Source organism: Mustela nivalis (assembly GCF_964662115.1).
Source record: "Mustela nivalis genome assembly, chromosome: 7".
NCBI lineage: Eukaryota > Metazoa > Chordata > Mammalia > Carnivora > Mustelidae > Mustela > Mustela nivalis.
Window position 1 is genome coordinate 108,874,734 of NC_139026.1, and position 23,905 is coordinate 108,898,638.

At 36.5% G+C, this 23,905-nt stretch overlaps 1 protein-coding gene across 21 annotated transcripts in view; it reads left to right on the forward strand.

The window, feature by feature from the left end:
- ERC1 (ELKS/RAB6-interacting/CAST family member 1) overlaps positions 1-23,905 on the forward strand; it is a 550,222-nt gene that overhangs the window by 314,543 nt on the left and 211,774 nt on the right. For 4 of the 21 annotated variants that reach the window (XR_014313631.1, XR_014313632.1, XR_014313633.1 and 1 more), the window contains one exon: positions 20,114-20,212. The exons of the other annotated variants lie outside the window; for them this stretch is intronic. The gene's annotated coding sequence lies outside the window, so the exon portion shown is untranslated. The remainder of the gene's footprint in view (positions 1-20,113; positions 20,213-23,905) is intronic. 21 annotated transcript variants of the gene reach the window in all.

Here is a 23,905-nt window from a genome sequence, read left to right on the forward strand (position 1 = left end):
GTGGCTCTTTCTGGGGTGGCTACTGTAGCTGCAGGCAATTCCTGTGGCCTTAGGCTCCCGATGGGTTCCTGTGAACCCAGGGTCCCAGCACATCCTAGCACTGGGTTACTCCTGTGGCCCAGGATTTCCATTAGCTTCTCTGAACCCAGTTCCAGGTGGATACTTGTGAACCCAGGCTCCCAGCTGGGCCCAGCACCATGCCAGCTATCACAGACCCATGTTTTGACCCATCCTGGGACTGAGCCAACTCCCATGGTACCAAACTTCCAGTTACTCCAGCATGAGGCTAATCTCTGCCAACCTAGACTCCAGACCAGCTCCTGTAGCCTCAGGATTGAAACTCACTCTAGCACCATAACATCCCCCCGCAGCCCCACCTGCCCATATCCAAACTCCCGGGTTGGCCTCTGCAAAGCAAGTCTTCTGGCCTTTCCCAGGACTAGACCAGCATCCACAGATCCAGACACTGAGCCCAACCCAAGTGGTTCTTGGTGCCTGACTGGCCCCAGGATTGAGGTCTTCCCATGCAGACCCAGGTCCCAGGCTCTTCACCACGGACTCACGTACTAGGCCTACCTTCACAGACCCAAGCACAAGACCTGCCAAGCCAAGGACTCCAGCAGCCAACTCACTCTTAGACACAACCTGACAGTACACCTGGAATCTCTGGATTGACTCTCTGGGGAAAGGTTTTCCCTGTCAAAGTCAGCAAAGACTGGAAGAGACGCCTGCTTCCTCAAATGCACAGACACCATGCAAGGGCCAAAAGAATCATGACTAATCAGGGAAACATGACACCACCAAAGGAAACTAATAAAATTCTAATGACTGACCCTAAAGAAATGTATTTTCTGAGAAAGAATTAAAAACAATCAATTCCCTCAAAGAAAAATAGTGAAATACAAGAAAACACAGACAACTAAATAAAATTCATAAAACAGTGCATGAACAAATGAAAAGCTCAATGAAGAAATAAAACCATTTCCAAAAATCAAACAAATCCTAGAGTTCAAGAATATATTGGCTGAACTGAAGAACCTGTAGAGAACTTTGTTAGCAGACTAGACCCAGTAGAGGAAAGAATTATTTAACTGGAATACAGGTAAATATAAATAATCTAATTGGAGAAGTGGGAAAAAAAAGAATTTTTAAAAATAGGAAGAGGAAGTTTCTCAGATATATAGGAACCCCCATAAGGTTATCAATAGATTTCTTAGCAGATACTTTTAGGCCAGTCAAGAGTAGGATGATATATTGAAACTGCCCTGGGGCAGGATAAAGGATAAAAGATAAAGGAGAAAACTGCCAAGGATACCTTACTCTATCTGGCAAAGTAATCTTTCAGGAATGAAGGAGGTATAGACTTTCCCAAACAAAAGCTGAGGGAGTTTGTCACCACCACACCTGCCTTAAATGAAATGCTGAAAGTTCTTCAAGCTGAAACAAAAGAATACTAATTAGTAACATTAAAACCATATGAAGCTATAAAGCATATTGGTAAGTGCTAAGTATATAACCAACCTCAGAATATATAAATCCTGTAATACGGTGGTGTGTTAATCACTTAACTCAAGATTAAAGGTTTAAAGGACAAAAGTTTTAAACTATATAATATATATATAATAATATAACTATAATGTATGTGTAGTATAGCTATAATAATTTTTAATGAATGCATAATATAAAAAGATAAATTTTGACATCAAAAACGTAAGGGGAAAGGAACCCTGAAGCAAAAACCTACACAGATACACAGAAGATAAAGAGAAGGGAATCAAAGCATAGCACTATAGGATGTCATCAATTCATGAAGACAGATAACAAAATAGTAAGAAAGAAAAGGAGGAGCCAGAAAACAATTTATAAGATGGCATTAGTAAGTCCTTACCTGTCAATAATTACTTTAAATGTAAGCAGATTAAATACTCTAATCCAAAGACCTAGAGTGGCCCTATGGATTGAAAAAGAAGACCCAACTGTGCTAACTGCAAGAGACTCATTACAGCTTTAAGGACACACATAGGCTCAAAATGAAGGGAAGGAAAAAGATAGTCCATGCAAGTGGAAAATAAAAGAGAGTAGGCATAGTTATATCAAACAAAATAGGTTTTAGGTCATAAACTGTAACTCGAGAGAAAGAAGATGATTATATAATGAAAAATGAGTCACTTCATTAAGAGGACAGAACATTAATATACATTTGTTTACCCAACGTAGGGACACCTAAATTTTAAGGTAGTTAATAATATATCTGAAGGGAGAAATAGACAGCAATACAGCAATGGTAGGAAACTTTAGTATGTCAAAATGGATAGATCATCCAGACAGAAAATCAATAAGAAAACATTAGACTTAAATGACACATTAGTTCAGATGGACCTAAAAGACATTTGTAGATAGTTACATCCAGTGGTCACAGAAAACACATTTTTCTCATGTGCAAATGGAACACTACCCAGGATAGTTCGTATTTTTAGGGCACAAAACAGTTCTTAATAAATCTGAGAAGGCTGAAATCATATCGCACATCTTTCCCAACCACATTAGTGTGGAACTAAAAATAAAGAACAGGAGAAAAATTGCAAAATCCACACACATGTAGAAATTAAGTGTATACTCCTTAACAACCAGTAGGTCAAAAAAAGAAAGAAAACACCATCTTGAAGCAAACTGAAATGGAAACAACATACCACAACTTATGGGACAGCAGAAGCAGTTCTAAGAGGGAAATTTATAGTAATTAATGTCTACATTAAAAAAAAAAAAAACAAAGATTACAAATAAGTAACCTAACTTCATACCTTAAAGAATTAGAAAAAGAAAAGCAAACTAAGCCCAAGTTTATCAGGACTAAAGAAACTACAAATATCAGAGCAGAAATATACAAAATAGAGATGAGAAAAATTATAGAAAAAAATAACCTAAACTAAGAGTTTGGTATTATTTGAAATGATAAAATTTAAAAATCTTAACTGGATTAGCTAGAAAAAAGACTCAAAATCAGAAATGAAAGCAGAGAGATTACAACTGACAATACAGAAATACAAAGGATCATAAGAGACTACTATGAACAATTATTTGCCACAAATTTGATAACATAGGATGGATAAATTCCTACAGGCAGGCTTCCAAACTAAACCATGAAGAAACAGAAAATTTGAACAGACCAGTAACAACTAAGGGGATTGAATCAGCAATCACAAACCTTTCAATGAAGCAAAGCTGGAGACCAGATCATTTCACTGATCTGAATTCTACCATACATTTAAAGAATTAACACCAGTCTTTCTGAAATACTTCAAAAAAAAGTGAAAAGGTAAAAGTCTCACAAATTCATTTTATAAAGCCAGTATTTCCTGGTACCAAAATCAGATAAGAATACCACAGGAAAAGAAAGTTACAGTCCAAAAAAGAAAGAAAAAAATTACAGTTCAATATCTCTGATGTAAACATAGATATAAAAATATTCAACAAAAATTGAGTTTAACAACATATGCAAATCTATGTCATAACACATTTGTAATGAAAATCATATTATCATCTCAATAGATGCAGAAGAAGCTTTTGACAAACTTCAGCATCCTTTCATGATAAAACTTCTCAACCTATTGGATATAGAAGGAATCTACCACAACATAATAAAGACTATATATGCCAAACCCACAGTCAGTATCATGCTGAATGGTGAAAAGTTGAAAGATTTCCCAGTTGAATTGGGAAAAAGACAAGTATCCCTACTCACAGCACTCATGGTCAACATAGTTCTAGAAGTCCCAGCCAAAATAATCAGACAAGAATAAAGAATTAAAGGTATCTGAATCAGAAAGTGAGAAGTTACCTTGTCTCTGTTTGCAGACGATATGATCTTATATATAGAAAACCCTAAAGAGGGGCGCTTGGGTGGCTCAGTGGGTTAAGCCTCTGCCTTCAGCTCAGGTCATGATCTCAGGGTCCTGGGAACTAGCCCTGCATCAGGCTCTCTGCTCAGCGGGGAGCCTGCCACCCCCTCTCTCTCTGACTGCCTCTCTGCCTACTTGTGATTTCTGTCTGTCAAATAAACAAATAAAATCTTAAAAGAAAGAAAGAAAGAAAGAAAGAAAGAAAGAAAGAAAGAAAGAAAGAAAACGCTAAAGGTTACACTAAAACTTTGTTAGAACTATAAAATAGAGCCTGGGTGGCTCAGTTGGTTAAGCAACTGCCTTTTGCTCAGGTCATGATCCTGGGGAGTCTGCTTCTCCCTCTGACCCTACCCCCTCACATGCCCCCCCGTCTCTCTCACTCTCTCAAATAAATAAAATCGTTAAAACAATTTTTTAAACAATTTTATTTATTTATTTGACAGTGACAGAGATCACAAATAGAGAAGCAGGCAGAGAGAGAGAGAGAAGGAAGCAGGCTCCCTGCTGAGTAGAGAGCCCGATGCGGGGCTCCATCCCAGGACCCTGAGATCATGACCTGAGCTGAAGGCAGAGGCTTTAACCCACTGAGCCACCCAGGCACCCCTAAATTTTTTTAGTAAATCTTAAAAAAAAGGAACTATAAAACAAATTCCTTAAAATTTCAGGATAAAAATCGATAAAACAAGTCAGTTATGTTTCGGTATGCTAACGGTATACTCTCTGAAAAAACAAAAACAAAAACAAAAAAAACCCCACAATCCCATTAATAATAGCACCAAAAATAATGAAATACCTGGAAATAAATTTAACCAAGGAGGTGAAAGATCACTATAATAACAATTATGTCATTGATGAAAGAATTTGAAGAAGACAAATAACTGGAAAGATACCCCATTTTCATGGATTAGAAGAAATTAGTACTGTTTAAATATCCATATTACCCAAAGCCATCTATAGGTTCAGTGTAATCCGTGTTAAGAATAGAATAGCATTTTTCACAGAAATAGCAAAAACAATCCTGAAATTCCAATGAAACTGCAAAAGTTCCCAGATAGCCAAAGCTCCCAAGAAAGAAAAACAACACTGTATGCCTCACAATTCCTGGCTCCAGACATCATTGTCAAGCTATAGTAATCAAAACACTATGGTACTTGTGTAAAAGTGGACACATAGAACAGTGGAACAGAATTGAGATCCCAGAAATAAACCCCTGCACATACAATCAGCTAGTATTTTGACAAGGGATCCAGGAATATCTAGTGGGAAAGGGTAGTTACTTCAGTAAATGTGGTTGGGAAAACTGGATATTCTCCTGCAAAAGAATGAATTTGGACATCTATCCTATGCCATACACAAAAATTAATTCAAAATGAATTAAAGACTTTGAAATTGCAAAGTGTAAAACTACTAGTAGGAAATGAGGTGGGGTTGGGAGGGAATCCTTGACTTTAGCCTTGGCAATGATTTTTTTTTTTTTTTTAGATTTTATTTGACAGGTAGAGATCACAAGTAGGCAGAGAGGCAGGCAGAGAGAGAGAGGAGGAAGCAGGCTCCCTACCGAGCAGAGAGCCCGATGTGGGGCTTGATCCGAGGACCCTGGGATCATGACCCGAGCCAAAGGCAGAGGCTTTAACCCACTGAGCCACCCAGGCGCCCCAATGATTTTTTTTTAATGTGACAGCAAAATTTCAGGCAACAAAAGCAAAAAAAAAAAAACAACAATTGAGATTACATCAACATAAAAAGCTTTTTCATGGCTAAGGAGACAATCAGCAAAATGAAAACTCAGCCTACAAAATAGGAGACAATATTGCAAACCATCTATTTAATTAGTTCTTAATATCCAAAATATACAGGAATTCATATAACTGTACAGCAAAACAATAACAAAGAATCTGATTTTTTAAATGGCAAAGGAGTTGAAGTAAACATTTTCCGAAGATGTACAGATGGCCAACAGGTACGTGAAAAGATGTTCAACCTTACTAATCATCAGGAAAGTGGAAATAAAAACCACAATGAGATACTACCTCACATTTACTAAAGTGGTTGTTAACAAAAAGAGAAGCCGTAATGAGTGTTCACAAGTGTGGAGAAAAGTGAACCCTTTTGTACTGTGGATAAGAATGTAAATTGGTACAGCCACTAGAGAAAGCACTATGGAGATTCCCCAAAATATTAAAAATAGAACTGCTATATCATCATCAGTCTCACTTATTTGTATGTATCTGAAGGAAATGACATTATTTCAAAGAGGTATCTGTACCCTCGTATTCATTGCAGTGTTATTTAAGACATGGAAAACAACTAATATGTCCATCAGTGGATGAACAGATACAGAAAAAGTGTTGTATATACAATATATAGAAATAGATATAGATATAGAAAAAGTGTTGTATATACAGTAAAATATTCGGCCATAGAAAAGGAAATTCTTTTATGACCATGTAGATGGACCTTGAGGAAATAAGACAGAGAAAGGCAAATGCTGTATATTCTCACTTTTTTGTGGGATCTAAAAAAGCTGAACTCATAGAAATGAGAATAGAATCATGTTTGCCAGGGGCTTGGGCTTTGTTTTGGTACAGGGGTATAACCTTCCAGCTATAGAATGAGTAAGTTTCAAGCATCTAAGACACAGCTTGGTGAGTGTAATTTACAATGCTGTGTTATGTACTTGAAAGTTGTTAAAGAGAGTATGTCTTAAATGTTTCTGCCAAAAATAAAAATCATCATTCTGATGAAATGAAGATATTAGCTAACGTTTTTTGGTAATTTTAAAGTGTGTGTGTATGCACACACATATACACAGACACACATCAAATCATCATGTAGTACACCTTAAACTTACATACATTGCATACCAATATCTCAGTAAAATGAAGAAAATAATTACATTTCTAAAGAATTAGATAAAAAAGAACTGGGGGATGAGTAGGAGTGCCATATGACTAAGGAGGCCAGTAAGGGATTAGAAGAGAAGAATATTCCAAGCAGAAGAATCAACATCAGCAGAGGTCCAGTGGTGGTAAAAAGCTTAGTTTATTCAAAGATCTGAAAGAAACTAGTATTGTTAAGTATAGAGAATGGGGTAAAAGTATCCAAGATATGTGAAGATGGCAGGACTTACATCATGCACGATCTTTTAGCATAGTCAAGGATTTTACACATAAATTTTACACATAAATCCACATAATTTACTTAATTTTAATTTTCTGCTCCATCCTTAATATTAAATTTTATAATTTTGATTTAATGTGGTGTCTTACGGATACACTGTGGGGTTTTTTGGGTTTTTTTGTTTTAAGGATTTATTTATTTATTTGACAGACAGAGATCTCAAGTAGGCAGAGAGGCAGGCGTGGTGGGGGGGGGGGGGTGTCAGCAGGCTCCCTGCTGAGCAGACAGCCCAATGCAGGGCTCAATCCCAGGACCCTGGGACCATGACCTGAGCTGAAGGCAGAGGCTTTAACCCACTGAGCCACCCAGGCGCCCCAGATATACTGTTTTTGAATAGTTTCTTATTATTTTCTTCCCCTTTATTCCACTGAGACTTTGTTCTTTAAGAAACACAATGAGGAGCTCTGGGTTGGCTCAGTCGTTAAGCATCTGCCTTCCGCTCAGGTCATGATCCCAGGGTCCTGGGATTGAGCTCTGCATCCAGCTCCCTGCTCTGTGGGAAGCCTGCTTCTCCCTCTCCTGCTCCACTTGTTTGTGTTCCCTCTCTCTCTTTCTCTCTGTCAAATAAATAAAATCTTTCAAAGAGAAAGAAAGAAACACAGTGAAAACTATTTGGTTTTATTTGGAATGAATTAGATCCTTAAAGTTACTGCTCTCAGCTACATACTGGATAGCAGATTATTGTGGTTCTAAGTCTAATGTGACAGTGGTTATTAATTTATATATGATCTTATTTTAGACCAGAAATTCCTAGAAATGGTTGTTATCCATGGCAGAAAATTCACAAACACTATTTTTTTTTTTTTTTTTTTACTCAAAAAAGAGCAATTGCTTTCTTGTACAGAGTTACCAATTATTCTTCTGGCTATTTCACTTGAACTAGTCATGCTTTCCTTTTTACTGTGGAGATATATAGCAAAAACTAAGTGTTTTCAACAGTTGAATGGAATGGCGTTTGATTAAGTCCGAGTAATTTAAAACTTTTCCATTGGCTTATATGATTGAATTTGTACTATGGAAAACTAAGCCAAGTATTATTTATGCTTCCCAAAATATATAATTGCATTGTTTGAAAACTATGTACCTTTTTTTCCCCAAGAACTTAATTTTGTTTTTTGCATCTCAGTTCAGGAGTTGGATAGCATATTTTCTTCTCTTAGCAGTGTATTTTCTCCTGTCCGTGGCTACAGTTTGTATTATTTAATCAATAACAGGAATGAGTGGGGCTCTTTATTTGTAATCAGGAGTATAACGACACACCCCATATAGAGCTTTTAGTAAAATTTTAGTATACTGCTGAATATACTTTCAGTACCTTGAACTTGAACCCTGGCCTTAAACATGAAAGGTTATAGTGAAAAAAACAGTTGGGGGTGGGGGGAGGATGTTTGCTTGTAACCCACAAACATTTATATATTGACTTTGATTGATTCTTTCCTCACTCCTAAAATAATTCTCTTTCTTAAATTACATTTATTTTTAGGCTTGAATCATCTACCGTATTTGTGAATCGTTCCATTTTTTTCACATGAGTTGGATTTGTTTTGAGATATTTTCTTGCAAAGTCTCTTAGATTTCATACCTTTTCTGTTTCTGCAGCCACTTGAATTTTAGCATTTAGTGTGTTATCCCTGAATAACTGCAACCTGTCTTCCTAACTCTTTTCTTAACTTTAAACTGACATGTAAATTTATCTGACATGTAAATGCTAGAATGACTTTTCTCAGTAGTCAACTTTGACAGGATACTCTCATATAATTTAGTATTGTTTTTGTTTTTAATTAAAATCCAAATGATGCCCCTATTCAAAAAAAAAAAGTGTAAGAAAATATTAATAGGATAGGGTTTTATTTTTCTCACCTAACAAGAAATACAGAGGAAGGCAGTCTAGTACAACTTGCTTGGTTCTATGATACCAGAGGGTCTGGGCTCATTGTTTTTTGTTTTTTGTTTTTCACTATTCTTTAGTACATGGCTTTTCTCCTTATGCCTGCAAAATGGCTGGGTACTACAGATTTGCATGAGTATTACAGACAAAGACACATACAAGGGGCAAAAGGTGTTTGCCCAAATAGTCTAACTCTTTCATTAAATCCTGACCCACTAGATTTCCTTTTATTTCTTACTGACAAAGGAGCTTGTTTTAGTTGGTGAGGGACACTGTGATTCAAAGCCTAGATTCCATTAGAAAACAAGGAAAATGGAGGGGCACCTGGGTGACTGTTGGTTAAGTGTCTGACTCTCGGTTTGGGCTCAGGTCATGATGTCTAGGTTGGGGGGTCAAGCCCCACACCAGGCTCACCACTTGGTGTGGAGTCTGCTTCAGGTTCTTTATTCCTTCCCACCTGTCCCTCCCTGCTCGCTCTCTCCTTCTATCTCTCAAATACATAAAATCTTTTTTAAAATAGAAAAAGTAAAAGAAAACAAAGGTAATGGAATAGGTATTGAATAGGTAACTAATAGTGTCTGCCAAAGTCTCTTGTTCGGAAAAATAACTCCAGAGACCAACCAGAGTCAGGCATTTGGAGGCTCTAAGCTACTCAGCGAGAAAAACAAAAAACAAAACAAAACAAAACAAAAAACTATTTGCCTTCTATATGTAATTCAAACTTTATTATCACTTGAACAAGATATGTGTAAAGAGGACCAAAAATGTTCTGATGTATCCATTACTGTTTCAGGGTTTGTTTTTTTTTTTTTTTTCCAAAACTAACAAATGTGATTTTAAAAACATTTTTTGTTCCCTTGTTTGTGGTGGTGGTCGTGGGCTAGAGCATGTCCTGAGCCTACACACTACGCTTACTGCTGATCAGAATTTCCGCAGTACTTCCTATACATACACCTATAATGTTAGAAAGACACCCAGATTTTAACTTTAGGGATATTATTAATTCGCTATAGAGCCTTAAGGAGGTTAACCTGTCAGGGCCTCTGTTTTCTTCATCTATGAGATGGCAACATTGGTCCTAATAGAAAAGGAGGCTAAAGATAAAAATAATCAGCTCACAAAAATGGAAATGCATTTGTCCAGAAGAACTAGTAAAAAAAATATTAAGCCTCACTTATGAAAAAAGAATATCTAATTTAAGAGATGCCTTTCTCAAACATGTAGCAGAGATAATACCCCATTACAATAAGAATATATATATATATATATATATATATATATATATAATAAGTTAAGATTTTTCCTTTTCTAGTGTTGTTCTACCTTCACAATATTCTATACATTTACATTCTAGATTTGGTACATTGAGAGACAGGCAAAGATAAGAGACAGATGGTGTAATGGAATTTACAGAAAGGCAAGTGAGTCATGGCTCCTACCTCTCATCACTTGATAAAATTGATAATAATTATATTATCTCTAGAAGCACAGATACACAGTTTATTTTTTTTTCTTTTCAGATTTTTAATTTTTAATTTTTTTATAAACATATATTTTTATCCCCAGGGGTACACGTCTGTGAATCACCAGGTTTACACACTTCACAGCACTCACCAAAGCACATACCCTCCCCAATGTCCAAAATCCCACCCCCTTTTCCCTAACCCCCTCCCCCCAGCAACCCTCAGTTTGTTTTGTGAGATTAAGAGTCACTTATGGTTTGTCTCCCCCCCAATCCCATCTTGTTTCATTGATTCTTCTCCTACCCACTTAAGCCCCCAAGTTGCATCACCACTTCCTCATATCAGGGAGATCATATGATAGTTGTCTTTCTCTGCTTGACTTATTTCACTAAGCATTATACGCTCTAGTTCCATCCATGTTGTCGCAAATGGCAAGATTTCATTTCTTTTGATGGCTGCATAGTATTCCATTGTGTATATATACCACATCTTCTTGATCCATTCATCTGTGGATGGACATCTAGGTTCTTTCCATAGTTTGGCTATTGTGGACATTGCTGCTATAAACATTCGGGTGCACGTGGCCCTTTGGATCACTACGTTTGTATCTTTAGGGTAAATACCCAATAGTGCAATTGCTGGGTCATAGGGCAGTTCTATTTTCAACATTTTGAGGAACCTCCATGCTGTTTTCCAGAGTGGCTGCACCAGCTTGCATTCCCACCAACAGTGGAGGAGGGTTCCCCTTTCTCCGCATCCTCGCCAGCATCTGTCATTTCCTGACTTGTTTATTTTAGCCATTCTGACTGGTGTGAGGGGATATCTCATTGTGGTTTTGATTTGTATTTCCCTGATGCCGAGTGATATGGAGCACTTTTTCATGTGTCTGTTGGCCATCTGGATGTCTTCTTTGCAGAAATGTCTGTTCATGTCCTCTGCCCATTTCTTGATTGGATTATTTGTTCTTTGGGTGTTGAGTTTGCTAAGTTCTTTATAGATTCTGGACACCAGTCCTTTATCTGATATGTCGTTTGCAAATATCTTCTCCCATTCTGTCAGTTGTCTTTTGATTTTGTTAACTGTTTCCTTTGCTGTGCAAAAGCTTTTGATCTTGATGAAATCCCAATAGTTCATTTTTGCCCTTGCTTCCCTTGCCTTTGGCGTTGTTCCTAGGAAGATGTTGCTGCGGCTGAGGTCGAAGAGGTTGCTGCCTGTGTTCTCCTCAAGGATTTTGATGGATTCCTTTCGCACATTGAGGTCCTTGATCCATTTTGAGTCTATTTTTGTGTGTGGTGTAAGGAAATGGTCCAATTTCATTTTTCTGCATGTGGCTGTCCAGTTTTCCCAGCACCATTTATTGAAGAGGCTGTCTTTTTTCCATTGGACATTCTTTCCTGCTTTGTCGAAGATTAGTTGACCGTAGAGTTGAGGGTGTATTTCTGGGCTCTCTATTCTGTTCCATTGATCTATGTGTCTGTTTTTGTGCCAGTACCATGCTGTCTTGATGATGACAGCTTTGTAATAGAGCTTGAAGTCTGGAATTGTGATGCCACCAACATTGGCTTTCTTTTTCAATATCCCTTTGGCTATTCGAGGCCTTTTCTGGTTCCATAAATTTTAGAATTTTTTGTTCCATTTCTTTGAAAAAGATGGATGGTACTTTGATCGGAATTGCATTAAATGTGTAGATTGCTTTTGGTAGCATAGACATTTTCACAATATTTATTCTTCCAATCTAGGAGCATGGAACATTTTTCCATTTCTTTGTGTCTTCCTCAATTTCTTTCATGAGTACTTTATAGTTTTCTGAGTATAGATTCTGTGTCTCTTTGGTTAGGTTTATTCCTAGGTATCTTATGGTTTTGGGTGCAATTGTAAATGAATGAAGGAGAGATCACAACTAACACCAAAGAAATACAAACTATTATAAGAACATACTATGAGCAACTCTACGCCAATAAATTTGACAATCTGGAAGAAATGGATGTATTCCTAGAAACATATAAACTACCACAACTGAACCAGGAAGAAATAGAAAGCCTGAACAGACCCATAACCAGTAAGGAGATTGAAACAGTCATTAAAAATCTCCAAACAAACAAAAGCCCAGGGCCAGACGGCTTCCCAGGGGAATTCTACCAAACATTTAAAGAAGAACTAATTCCTATTCTCCTGATACTGTTCCAAAAAATAGAAATGGAAGGAAAACTTCCAAACTCATTTTATGAGGCCAGCATCACCTTGATCCCAAAACCAGACAAGGATCCCACCAAAAAAGAGAGCTATAGACCAATATCCTTGATGAACACAGATGCGAAAATACTCAACAAAATACTAGCCAATAGGATTCAACAGTACATTAAAAAGATTATTCATCACAACCAAGTGGGATTTATTCCAGGGCTGCAAGGTTGGTTCAACATCCGCAAATCAGTCAATACGATACAACACATCAATAAAAGAAAGAACAAGAACCATGTGATACTCTCAATAGATGCTGAAGAAGCATTTGACAAAGTACAGCATCCCTTCCTGATCAAAACTCTTCACAGTGTAGGGGTAGAGGGTACCTACCTCAATATCATCAAAACCATCTGTGAAAAACCCACCGTAAATATCATTCTCAATGGAGAAAAACTGAAAGCTTTTCCGCTAAGGTCAGGAACACGGCAGGGATGTCCATTATCACCACTGCTATTCAACATAGTACTAGAGGTCCTAGCCTCAGCAATCAGACAACAAAAGGAAATTAAAGGCATCCAAATCGGCAGATACACAGTTTAAATGGTAAACATCTTTTTTATTTTGATGGGCACTTTGAGGCTCTATAAGAAGCCCTTCTGATCAGTTTCTCCTTAACCCTTAACATACTTGTTAGATTAATTGAGGCTTTATTTTTACTGTGTTAAAGATCCTAATAAATGCTAGAACATCTAGGGGCACCAGGGCGGCTCAGTAGGTGAAAGCCTCTGCCTTTGGTCAGATTGTGATCCCAGGATCCTGGGATCGAGCCCCGCACTGGGCTCTCTGCTCAGTGGGGAGCCTGCTTCTCCCTCTCTCTCTGCCTGCCTCTCTGCTACTTGTGATCTCTGTCAAATAAATTAATAAAATCTTTAAAAGCAATAAAAAAGAATGCTTGAACATCTAGTATACCACTCTCAAATATACCCTGCCCATTTCAGTTAACCTTTTGAGTTGTATGATTGCTATAAGTTATGTTTGTTTTCAATATATATATCAAAAATATAATTATATTGTTAATTATAATATCAAGAATAAGTAAAATAAGTATTTTTATGATTGATGAAACTAATGACATTTGTAAGACCAAATATTTTTATGAAACTGAAGCTGAAAGTTGATGTTATGAGAAGAGGATACAAGGAAGTCATTTAAAAATCATTGTTGAATGAGGTGAAAAGATAGTTATTAAATATTGGGGGAATTTAAAAAAAATTTTATTTACTTGAGAGAGAGAGAGTATGAAAGGGAGGAGGGTCAGAGGGAGAAGCAGACTCCTTGCTGAACAGGGAGCCCGTCGCAGGACTCAATCCTAAACTCCAGGATCATGACCTTAAAAAACTGAGCCACCCGGGTGCCCCTTAATATTGGAGGAATTTTTTATTTTATTTATTTATTTATTTATTTATAAAAGAAAGGACTTTTTTTTTTTTAAGATTTTTATTTATTTATTTGACAGAGAGAAATCACAAGTAGGCAGAGAGGCAGGCAGAGAGAGAGAGGAGGAAGCAGGCTCCCCGCTGAGCAGAGAGCCCGATGTGGGACTCGATCCCAGGACCCTGAGATCATGACTTGAGCGGAAGGCAGTGGCTTAACCCACTTAGCCACCCAGGCGCCCTGGAGGAATTTTTTAAATCTGAAGTTTTAGGCTGAAATTGCTTTCAAAAATCTCTAAATTCTAGTCCTACTTTAAGAAAGCGACCTAGACAGGGTACAAGAAAGACAATGCACAGTTGAAGTCAGTGGGTCATATGGTGAGCTTTGGACCTCACCTGGAACAAGAATTGGTAACACGGTATACATTTATATGTGCAATTTTTCCATGCTATAGTCAGCTTTTTTAAAGTTAATCTAGCAGAATTGAGTATCATAAAAAGGACATCTTCTATAATTTCTTACAAATAATGTTGTTTCTGTGAACCTCAAAAGAGAAAGTTTTTATATAGAGTGCTGTGTAGTATAAATTATTTATTAAAATGTTATAAATACCGGATTCTCTAGTGATAAATAAGGAAAACCTACAGCATCTTTTCTATGATGTAATATCGTCAAGATTTAATACAAATTGGGTTAAATTTTTTCATATAGATTTGTTTTGAATTTTGAGGACAACTTGATCAACAGATATTTTAATTTTTTATATGCTAAAAATTAATTTTTTTCAAACCTCACAAAAACTAATTCCAATCCTTGGGAAGTCAAGACAGCTACATCATGATATGACTTGCCTAGGTTTGATGTTTTACTGAGATACTTGCCAGTTGGAATTGAGACCCTATGGGTATAATCAGGATAGACTTAATTATTGGCTTACTCTATTTAAATCAGAATGAAAAGCTTACAGAATTTTGTACCCTACCCTGAAAAAATGTGAAGCTGTTTTGGACTAAAATTTCATAGCTTTTGTGGCTAATGAGGCATGAAATAAATTGGCAAGCTCAGGCTACTCAGAGTACAGTGGTACAGTGTGCATTTTCTAATTCCCAGCCCTTGGGATTCCAGCAAAGGTCACAAATTAAACAAAGTTGGGATTAATCAAAACTACAATCAAATACAACCCAATCATTAATCCTCTCCCGAGTTACAATGGAGTGATTGTGTAATTGTGTGAGAAGCACTGGAGAGGGCTCTTTTGTAGTATCTAGGAAAATCAACATTAAGGTGTCAAACAGAAAAATGAAACCCTGCAGGTGAAGCTGTCTCTGGAGCCAAGAGAAACTGGCAATTTATGCAGAGTTGCCAGTGAACCTTCGGAGTATTGAAAAGGGTGTTGGCACTAGCCGTAGAACATGTGGGTCTCTCAGTGGGGCCCTCCACAGAGATCAGTTTATGGGCCGCGGCAGGCCCTGTTTGCTGAGAAGCTTAGTGTTTGGGTGTAACAGCTCTAAGCAACAGTCTCTCCAAGGTTAACTGCCAAAAATTTACTGTGTAATTCTCAGCTCTTTGTAATTTTAAAAAAGAACTTATAGAAAAGTATTTCCTCTGTGAGAGTAATTAAGTGTCAGAATATGTCCTTCCCATCCAAAAGGATGAAAATTCCCAAAGAAGAGAAGTTTAAGCCCACATTTCTTCTGTTTCTGAATTTTGAACTTACTGATGCTTGCTTTATGATTGCTGTCTTACTGTTTCTGCTATTTTCTATTCCACAGTGATTATTTTCTTTATTTTTCATCCCTTAGTATCAAGTCAATGTCTGTTTTGCCTATTTTAGAAAGTCAACAGTGATATTAGCCAGTTATACTAAGATTATAACTTAAGAAACAATTTTGATGTTAATTTATTCCATATCGTTTATATTATATATGGGGATAGTTCGGCATGTGTGCTTTAAGGATAGCATTGAGTCTTTATTGGTTAGCTCCCTGCTTTGCTTCACATCCGGAAAAGAAAAAATTAAATCATTTATTCCATCTCTTACCTGGTTACTGGTTCAAAAGCCCCAAAACAGATGATTGATTGCCTGTTATTACATGACTCAGACTGGGGTTTTGTATTACAGAATTTCTATTTCTTAACTTTTTTTTTTTTTGTCCATTTATGTTCTAAGCCCTTTGTGTGTGCAGGACAGTCTTAGATGCTGTATGCTATACCTGTTCTCTCCTCTCAAGTAATTTACCAACTAGCATCCATGCATACTTACAGCGAGTTAGTCCCATAAACTTACGTTACTAAAAGTATCACTTGGATTTTATCCTAAGCATTATTATAACGAGGTATTATTTCAGGTTTTGTCTTCATTTATGACATTTTCATATCACCACTGAAACATCACAAATTGAGCTTTTTTTTTTTTTTTAAAGATTTTATTTATTTATCAGAGGGAGAGCGAGCGAGCACAGGCAGACAGAATGGCAGGCAGAGGCAGAAGGAGAAACAGGCTCCCCGCTGAGCAAGGAGCCTGACGTGGGACTCGATCCCAGGACGTTGGGATCATGACCTGAACTGAAGGCAGCTGCTTAACCAACTGAGCCACCCAGGTGTCCCACAAATTGAGCTTTATCATTGGAAAATAAAGGGCTTGAAATTTTAATAATTTGATTCTTGCATTTAAACTTTTGGCCACTACAAACATGTTCTTGGTGTGTTTAAATTCTGCGTGTCTTTACTTAACTACAATAAGTTTTCATTTTCAAAATAGCAAATCTTTGTTCAGTAGAAAAGGGAAAACATATAGGATACTTGTGTGTCTGTTTATGTGTTTGTGGTGGGGGTACAGTTCTTGTTTCATTTTATTTTACATTTGTTTTTCTGATTTTATGTACATAAATGAAATGTTAGTTACATTGTTCTGCAGTGTATTTTAAAATGTATTTTAACTGAACAATATGTCATGGTAATTTTCTCCCATCCAAGTACTAACCAGGCCCGACCCTGCTTAGCTTCCGAGATCAGACGAGATCAGGCGCGTTCAGGGTGGTATGGCCGTAGACGGTTATTTTCTAATGTCAGAGTAAAGATCTGCTCTCTTCTGTTTAACAACTGGCTGGTGTCCCATTACATGCATGTTATACTATTTTCTAAAATTTTTTCTCTGCTGAAGGCCATTTGGATTATTTCCAGTTTTTCAGTATTGTACCCAAAGTGCAGAGAATGTTATGCATCTTTTCACATGTAAGCGTCTCTCTGTAGAGTAGATTTTTTTAATGGAATTGTTGAGTCAAACCATAATGCATATTTTATTTTGGTACCTGTTGTTAAATTGTTCTCAACAAAAAAGGCTCTCCCACATATGCTTTCATCAGCTGTGTACGAGAGTGTGTATTTCCTCACACTGTTGGGCGTACTCTACATTATCTTTTAAATTTTTGCTGACCTGTTTTTATATTTGGAATATCTTTCCATATCATTAGTCTTTCTCCTCCAGTAGGATGGTATTCCATGGCACTATATTCAGTTCTCCATTTTTGGGAATTGAAGTCACTTCTAATACTTAGCTATTTTATATACAATGCTACAAAATAGTAATTGGGTTATAATAATACAGAATTTGTATAAAGATATAAATAACCCTGTACAAAGGTATTTTGCATGTATGCAGGTATATCTGTAGGATAAAGCCCCAGAAGTGGAGTTGTAGGGTTAGATGGCAATATGCAACTGAAATTCTAGTTATTATTAAATGAAAAAAGGAAAATGGAAAACAGTGTGCATAATATGCTGCCAATGGTTGAAAAGAGGGAGGTAGAGGAATGTACATATGTTCTCTCTCTCTCTCTCTCTTACACACACACACACACACACTATAATTTTTTGGATCAGTGGAGGACAAAAGGATGGACAAGAGTTAGAGGGATATTTTTCACTCTGTGTACATACACATAATTTTAAATAATTTTTTAAAATTTTAACAGAACATATTACCTATATGATATTTTAAGTGTTTCCTTAATGTTGTGATAAAATCCTGAGCTTTCAAGTTAAAACTAAATTTAACATGCACTGCATGACCTTCAGGATTTATTTCACTCTGGATCTCAGTTTCTTCATGTATGTGTATGAAACTGATAAATGCTATCATGTAGAGTTAGAAGACTGAAATAAGAAATTGTATGGGAAAGCATATACATAGTGGCCAGTGTTTGACACATGTAAGTAAATAGTAAGTTCTTTTAGATTTTTTTCATTCATTCTGCCAGAGTTGTTCCTGTAAAATGAAATCCTGAGAGGTAATGTTTTAAAGGGATGAAACAATCACAAGAATGTCTGTTACCTGTTCCATTTTATGTACATGTGACTATAGAGGCAGAGGTGAACCATTTGGTTTATCAGGAAGGAGTCCTTTATCCTGGCCTGATTTTTGTGACAGTGACTTCTCTTATGTTACCAGACAGTGAGAAAATGATCATGAGTTCGAAACTAATACTTATCAGTATACACACATACATGCACACATAGAAGAGCTGTTACAGAGCTTCACTGAGTAAAACATTTACTCAGAAGCTATGACTGATACAAGTGGTCCTTAAGCCAGGTTCATATGTTATCAGGTGTATATGTTGCAGTCTTGCATTGGTGTGTGTGTGTGTGTGTGTGTGTGTGTGTGTAAATGGGATGTATTTAAAAGCCACTAAAATTTAGCTAGTGATAGCTTCTTGGAAATTCTGTGAAGAAATTTTAAATTAGTAATGTGTATGTACACTAAAGAATATCAGCTTTTTGTAGAGCATGTGACTCTTGATCTCAGGGTTGTGAGTTAAAGGCTAACGTTTGGTGTAGAGATCACTTAAAAAAATAAAAATATTAGAAAATAAATAAAATAACAAGTATATTACTACAGTATATTTAAGTGTCTCATGTTTCTTCCAAATTCACTACACTACGTTTTACTTCTAAATCATCTGTACCTCAAAGACTTCATAAAACTTTTTTCTTATCAAAGATGTCAAGTTACAGGGGTGCCTGGGTGGTTCAGTCAATTAAGTTTCTGCCTTTGGCTCAGGTTATAATCCCAGGGTCCTGAGATCAAGTGCTGCATTAGGCTCCTTGCTCAGCAGGGAGCCTGCTTCTCCCTCTGCCTGCCATTACCCCTGCTGTGCTCTCTCTGTCTCTTTCTCTCTGACAAATAAAATCTTTTTTTTTTTTTTAAGATTTTATTAATTTATTTGACAGAGAGAAAGATCACAAGTAGGCGGAGAGTCAGGCAGAGAGAGAGGAGGAAGCAGGCTCCCGCTGAGCAAAGAGCCCGATACGGGGCTCGATCCCAGGACACTGAGATCATGACCTGAGCCGAAGGCAGCGGCTTAATCCACTGAGCCACCCAGGCGCCCCGACAAATAAAATCTTTTAAAAAAATGATGTCAAATTAGAGAAGACTGCTGACAAGTTTATCCCTAGAGGTTTGTACACCTTGGGCAAAGGTCTTTTAACTCCAAAGAATTGAAGAGGTCTTAAATGCAATTCTTTTTTTTTTTTTCTCTCTCTCTTCCTAAAATTTTGTATCCTGTACACTAATTTTTATCTATTTCCTCTGTATCAGTTTGCTTTGCAGTGCTTCAGATTACCCAGCCCCCTCTCTGCCACTTTGGATGGCCAGCAATTATAAAAGATAAATTACTTACTAACACTACTAAATGTGTAGCAATGAAAGTCCCTCTTTTTATATCTACTGCTTAAGAGAATAGAACATGATTTTAGGTGATTTAAATTGACTCGGTAGGATATTAATCTAATTATTCTCTAGACTTTGAAATGTTACAAGAATTCATAGTCAAGCATACTCAAGCACTGTAACATACTCTAGAGTTAACTTGCTACCTATTTTTCCCATAAGTCTTTAGATCACCTTTGCTAAATCTACTGAAATATCTAAACATGTAACATATACAGACCCACACACACACATTGCATTCTGTCTTACTGAAAACAGTTTCATTTAATAATACTTTCATTTTCAAATGAAGAACATTCTGGTATTTTATATTATTTCATTTGTTTTACTATAGATAGAGCAGCACTAAATTGATGGATATTACTGTGTTCTTCTTCTGATGACCAGCATTTCTAAGCCTTTGAAGATACTGTAACACCTCAGTGATTTTCAGGTATTTTTCTTATAAAGTCAGCCTGTCCATAAGCTGCCTTTTCTATAAACATAGTATCTCCATGTAGACTACAACATATACAGTTATACAATAGGTCTGCAATGTTCTGTTTGTATCCCATTCTACTTATATGATATGGAAAAGCTATCTACTTTTATAGAACATTCAAAAATATTTTGGGGTAACTTTTACAATTTCTATTTCAGAATTTTTTTTATGTAGCTGAAAGGTGTGGCTAACACTAAAGAGATTGTTTTGTTGTTTTGTTTTTTAAAGAGAGAAGACAGACTCTTTTTTTTTTTTTAAGAGATTTTTATTTATCACAAGTAGGCAGAGAGGCAGGCAGGAGCTGGGGGTGCAGGAGAGGGGTAAGCAGGCTCCCGCTGAGCAGAGAGCCCAATGCAGGGCTTGATTCCAGGACCCTGAGATCATGACCTGAGCCAAAAGCAGAGGCTTAACTCACTGAGCCACCCAGCCACCCCTCTTGTCCTCTTCTTTTAAACACAACTGTCACTACTATAATTTGTACCTTCGTGACGATTTTTGCTTGAATTTCCTTAATTACCTCCTAAGTGATCTTGTCTCATTGTAATACATGCTTCCTATTGCCTGCCATAATGCTTGGCATATCGTTTGGGTATGGTGAATCTTCGACATAAAATTCTTCAGTGTCTCTGTTTCCTCTCTCCTCATATTCCTCCCACACAAAAATACTTTTCTTAATATGGTATGTTTAGATCTTCATGATCACTTTCTTGCTTTCTGCTACACCTACATGTAGTTTGAGTTCATTTATTCTCATTGCTATGTAGATTCTAGACCATGACTATACAGCAATTTGTCAATTGAACCATAGATTAGAAATTTGGGTTGTTTGCAGTTTGGAGATATTACAGATAAAACACATATTTTATTTGCCTCTTTACCTATAGTCTCTTCCGTATAGATCTTGAATTTATCAAGGCCATATATTGTTTTTATCTTTGTAATTTCTAGTACATTGCTAGCACATTCCATGGCATATAAAGAAAGAATGGAGAGAGGGAGCAGGAAGTTACTCTGCTGTTGTAACACAACAGACAATACCCATTGCCCTTCTTAGAATGGTATTTTTTTTTAAAAAATTTGCCCTTTATTTCTCAGACTCCTTTTTATAGCTATGTTCACTCATAAGCCTTTGTAATAGGAAAGCAAACTCATATCTCTTAAAAATTTTAGGAATTTATTAAGATGCCACTTCTCCATATCTCTACTTAGTAAATTCTTCCGCTTCTTCCCTGACTATTGAGCAAATTTTTGTTGAGTCTTAGAGACAAAGTTGTCTACGTGAAATCAGTGGTAGAATGTTCATATATACAGTCAAGCTGTTAAAGTTGCTGGAAGAATACAGATGAGAGGGAATCAAACCTATACCTTTCTGAGACTTTCCATCTCAAGAATCCACAAGGAATGAATCTACCTTACAATTGGCAAGAGAGAATCCTTATCATGGATTATAATTTGAGGATGTAAAGATAGATTACAAATTCCAGTATCTTAAATCCATTCATAAACTTAGTCTTCATTGATTTTACCCATAGTTTTATTTACATATTCTTATTCAGGAATTTACGGTGATGTGATTGAAGCATAATAAATAGGTATTTTGCTGTCCATTTAGTTTCTTGATGTGCAGCTACCCTGCGTATTTTCTAAACTAAAAGTGAAAACTTCACTAAAAGTGAAATGGTTGCCCCTTTCAGATAATAGTCACTCTAAGAGGAATTAGGATTGACTAACGGAATAGAAAATTAAGGTTTGTTTTCATTTAATAAATTTGAGAAACAAGTACAATCAACCCTCATTATTCATGGATTCTGCAAATTCACCTACTTTCTGAAATTCCCTTGTAACTCTAAAATCAATACTCGTGACACCTTCAGAGTCATTTGTGGACATGGACAGAATGGCGAAACTTTTTGACTCACCCTACATGCCCGTCACTAGCTGAGGTTGAACAAGGTGATGTTTTACCTTCTTGTTTTAGCTCCCAAGCCAAACAGTATCCTTTTCTTTTCTTTTCTTTCTTTTTTTTTTTTTTTGCCACTTCTCACATTTTTGCATTAGTGTTCCTAAGACAGAAAAGCTGTGATGGACCTTATGGAGAAAATATGTGTGTTAGTGAACCTCCATTCAGGCGTGAGATACAGGGCTGTTAGTGATGAGTTCAGTGTTAACGAATCAATAACATATATTTAATAAGATACATTGAACAAGAACACACATAAAATGCAGTTATGTATTGATTGGTTGATGAAAATGTTGTAGCAGAGGCTTACCCAACGGTATTGTCCTTAGGAACAGAAGTTTGGTATTTGCTAATTCAGTTACTGTAGCTACTTTATACATTGTTAACTACCACAAATAAGAATTATTGACTCTATTTGATTGCCTTTTACTCCTGCTGTTACCAAGCTAAATTTATTACTATTTTCTCAGTCTTTTTTCCTCTAGCACTTAATATGAAACAATTACCTTCACTTTGCTGTAAATATATGTAACTTTATCTCAAGCTTAAATTTCTTTTGCTACATATTCTCATATGAGACAGGTTTCTGTTGTAAAAGTAGCATCTGTCTGGTCACATAAACACAGTGGAACCCGATTGTCAATGATGGTTTTTATTTAATCAGTTATACATTGAATTCTCAGTATAGAAAATGCTGCTTCTGCTTTGAATTATCAGTTTCACTTCAGAGTATAATTTAAAGGGGAAGCAGCTTCATTCCTAGAAACTTGAGACCTCTAAAGTGTATTCTCTTCCTCGTGAGTGTTCTCTGTGGGCACTTCAAATATCTTTTACCTGAGGTTTTAGGTAATACACTGGGAAAGCATGCAGTTGCTTTAGAAGCTTTTATAAGTAACTCTTGGCTATTTGTATAATAAATATTTATCTTCCTTTAACATTTCCTACTTCTATTCCATAAGTTTATTGAACTCACTGCCTCCAACTATATGTATTAAGCACGTCTCTCCTTTTTTGCTAATAAAATAAAAGACTAAGAATCACTCCCACATTAATAGCATATTCCTCCAAATAAGGGATTATTTCTTTCCATATCATGTTCAGCAGTACTAATCCTTTTAGAACCAATGATGGAAGCAGTTTTTGTATTTTAATGCTTTGAGAAGCAGTCAGTCCTCCCCTTTCAAGTTTGTTACAGGAGAGAGTAAATTGCTCATATAGAATTATATACTTGAATCAATATCTACCTACTTGATGCAGTGGGGGGACTCAGGTCCCACACTGAATTTGTCATATGCAGTGTTTGGAATTATGGGAATTTATAATCTACATTTGAGTGAAAGTGCCTAACTGGAGAAGCACCTTTTTCAATATGAAGTTGCAGAATTTGTTTACTTAACAAAAGTTAAGGAACAAACTGTTGGTCCTCATTCTGTGTAGATGTTCTATACTATTTACTATACCCTACTAATTCCCACCACCCCATTCTTTTCCTTAAAGCTGTCTCCTCTGTTTGACTGTATGATCCCTCACTCTCGTACTTGTTGTCTTCTACTAGTCCTTTTAACCTTTGGATAATGGGCAGTAACGAGTAGCTTGTTATGAGTGGAATGATGAAGTTAGGAGGAAAAGTTGGAAACAATGCTGTGAAAACATTCATATGTATTTCCAAAGATTTTGGCATTTTC